The sequence below is a fragment of the Salvia splendens genome, chromosome 8 (assembly GCF_004379255.2).
Source record: "Salvia splendens isolate huo1 chromosome 8, SspV2, whole genome shotgun sequence".
Classification (NCBI taxonomy): Eukaryota; Viridiplantae; Streptophyta; class Magnoliopsida; order Lamiales; family Lamiaceae; genus Salvia; species Salvia splendens.
This window is the reverse complement of record NC_056039.1, coordinates 65083-68904: the sequence shown is the minus strand read 5'-3', so window position 1 is coordinate 68904 and position 3822 is coordinate 65083. Positions and strand designations below refer to the sequence as shown.

General features: G+C 39.0%; 1 pseudogene; it reads left to right on the top strand.

The window, feature by feature from the left end:
• The first annotated feature begins 504 nt into the window (after positions 1-504).
• Positions 505-2369, top strand: LOC121744573 (annotated as a pseudogene).
• The last annotated feature ends 1453 nt before the right edge of the window (positions 2370-3822 follow it).

Sequence of the window (3822 nt, the reverse complement as noted above, 5' to 3'; positions counted from 1 at the left end):
CCATCATCATGGTCATAGAAGCCATATTGGTGCGTGGTGTTGGGCACAAACAGGGCTCACAGGACAGGCAAGGTTAAGAGGCTTTATCCATGATATCAATGTTAATTTGATTTCTTCTCGTTGGTATGCTATATTTACATTCATTGACAGACAATTTATTGTGAATAATCTTTTTATTACAGGCTAGTTTACTACTTTACTTTAAATCTCAATCATCCTCCATTAGTTTTTCACATGCACCATGCAATGCAATATTTCTTTTGATTGTGACTTGAAATTGTTTAAATCAACATGGGGCATTTCTCTGTCAATGATCTAATCTAAACCTTGTGTTAGATGATGAAAATGAAACTCAAATATACTGCTGGTGTGTGTCTGTGTGATAACATTACGTGAATCATCATGAAATCTGTCAATAAATGTATGAAAAACTTGTAGCTAAGAATATGTTTTCTCATCTCCCAGTCAATTTTGTTTATAATGTTTTGTTACCTTATTATAAAAATGCAACTGGTTTTTAGATGAGAGCTTTGTTTAATCTTTTTAGCCCACAACCATCTCTAACTCTAATTTTTATACCTGCAGGTAGTTCATTTTGTAACATTTTATGCGCGCGATTCTGATAAGCATATAAGATAGGAAGCCCTAACTTAACCCAAAACCATGGTCAAAGGTAAAGGGTTGACTCCCTATTATATGCTATTCCACACTTTCGTGCTATTCCACACTTTCGTGTGAAACCGATGTGGGATTGTATCAATCCATCCCTCTTTTAAACCGGACGTCCACGGACGGCACACGCCACGGGCCCACCATCCGCTTTACGGCCCTTTTTCCTTTCGGGCCCACGTTTTTTTTTTCGGTGGCACCCCTTGGTCACACCTACGGGTAGCCCCTTTCCGTAGGACATCCGGATCCACGTTCACCGCACCAAATTGATAAGCATATAAGATAGGAAGCCCTAACTTAACCCAAAACCATGGTCAAAGGTAAAGGGTTGACTCCCTATTATATGCTATTCCACACTTTCGTGCTATTCCACACTTTCGTGTGAAACCGATGTGGGATTGTATCAGATTCTTTTCAACGGCTTCACCTATTTTAAAGTGATACGCATGTTAAACAATGCCACTCGTGTATGTAGTAGTGACCTGGATTTCTGTATGCTTTCTCCGTATGCTTGTGGGGTTTGACTGAGGCTTTCATGTCCCCTATTTGGCTGATTAAACCCATGTTGATGCTATGACTTGTGTTTCCAGATGGCAGTGGGAATGTCAGAGCGTGGGTATCAATCAGATGCACGGCCAGATATGAAGGTAAACTCTCTTCCATGAGCTTCTTGGTTGGTTGAAGAGAACTGGGAACAAGTTAGTTAAAAAATATGCTCATTGCCTAGCTATCAACTATATTGTTCACATGGATGTATACCAGATTTCAGTATCGTGAATGATGTTAATATTCTTAATCACCTTGGATCTAATCATACTTGTTTTTGTGTCTTACTTCAAACTATAATTTTTTGTCTTATGTTGTCGTGAAAGTCCAACTATTTATACAAAGCAGCTGTATACTGTCTAGCTGAATGTGAATTTAGAGAGAAAAAAAAACTAATTCTAGAGTGCGAAGTGTTCTCATATTCCCTTGCACTTGACAGGCCTTGAATCGACTCATCCTGATTGGATCATGGTTCTTTAATTGAACCAGGTCATAAGATCTTTTGGCTTTCTGATCTTGATGTTGGCATGGCTGCACTAATGGTAATAAGTGTCCGATACTCATAAAACTCCTTATGAGATTCTACTTCTTCTTCCTCTATTGAATTGTCTTCTCCTAATACTTGTATTAAGGGCCTCTTGCATACGGTCTCAACTCTTCTCATTTATGAAAGATTCGATCTGTAAGTTCAATCAACCCCCTTTCACCCGAAATGAAATCCTTAACTGAATTAGATCATTAGCTAATCAATTCAGTTGTTCTGTTATCCTGCAATGTTATCTTTAGAAGATGGCTTCTGAGGAGTTTGAGGCCAGCAGCAGGATAGTGAATTAGTTCCACTGAATACCGAGGACCAGAGATAGCAGTTAAGTTATTGACTGCCACTACATGCACATACATATTTGAATTAGAGGTTCTATTCTTTTGCAGAAGATAATTGACAGGGAATGATAGCTGCATCGTGCTGTGCTGTGCTGTGCTGTGCTGCCTTTCATGTGAAAGGGATTCTCTACGATTGAGGTGAACTAGTTTTCTACAACTAGTGATAATTGCTCCGTACCCTTTTTCTCAGAATTATTTTTTAAATTCTGACTTGGTATGTTTGAATCTTTGGTCTTTTTTTTAATAAATACTGAGGTGTCTAAATTCTGTGTGTTCATATCTCTATGTGATACACCATTGTGTTTCAATCTCGTATTCCATTGCAGTAATGTCGACCACTTGAAAATGTGACAAAACGGGTATTAATATTTGAGTTGGGATATCGGAGGCATTAGATTTTTTGCTAACCATACTCATGGTGATGGTTTAAAGCTGAATTTAGTATTTCATTATATTCCTTTTCATTATTAGCTCAACTAACCCCACCACTACACGTGAAACTAGATATTTACACACCCATCTTTTTTGGCAACCAAGAATCCAAATGCTACAAATTAAACTCATTCAGATCCTTACAAAACCAGGTGTTAGTAAGAGATGAGTGCAATCTTGAACACAAAACAGATTTGCAAATGAATTGAAAGTTGAAATATCTTGGAACAGAAACATTCTCCAACCTAACTAAATGACCTCATATCCTAACATATCAAGAAAACAATTTCTATCTCTCAAGAATCAAACAGCGCTTCTTGACAGGGCTTGACCGGGGCGAGTCGAGGCTCTTGAACAGCAGCTGCTTGACAGCAGAGATGAGCTCATCATCAGTTGGACTTTTTGGGGGGCTTACATTCTTAAATTCTTTACAGAAACTCATGTGATGTGCTGATTCAGAGCTTCTTCATTCCCAATCCTTTCCTCTGATCTCACCACCTCATCCTTCACTGCCTCCGAGCACAGCCCACAAATCCAACGCCCTGAAAATCGGTCACGAACACGCTTTATGTATTCCCCTGTGCACTCCTCCGTAAGGCCACAACACTCGCATTTTGCAAATGCGAGATCAGTTGCTTTCAACACAGTAGTTGCTGCTGCTTGTTTTGGCTTTGAGGAATTCTCCATTGAAGATTTCTGGTGGTGGATAAAAGTAAACACCTGTATTATATGTACATATGTACCGGAATTAATGCTCAACGGAAACTGGGATTTCAAAAAAAATCTTTCTTTTTTCTTTCCTTTTTTGCTTCAAATAAATGAATGCAGGGATTTAAGTTCTTTACCTGCATGTATTTAAGGTGGCTGCTGAATATGGTTGAATCTTGAATTCTTGCTTCTTTATTTGTCAGTTATCTCTCCTTTTCCCACTCACTCTCTTCTACAACAATCTCTCCACTGATAATCAGACGCTTGGAAATCACAAACATTTCACGGAGCCCTTTTTGGCTCTTCCTTCCTTTTCTACAAAAATTGAACTAATTACTAAAGGGAAGAAATAAAAATAGGCCTTTTATCCCTTCACCAATTCTGTCATGGAAGAAAAAAGGAACTGTGAATTGTTACTGATGGGGTACGAACTAAACAACTAAACCCTAGTTGCGAGCCCAATAACAGTGACGGCCCATCAGCCCAAAACCCAAGAAAGAGTATCAGTTCGGCATGACCAAAGAGTTCGGTTCGGCACAACCAAAGAGTTCGGTCGCAGCCTACAGCTCGGTAAAAGCCAACCAA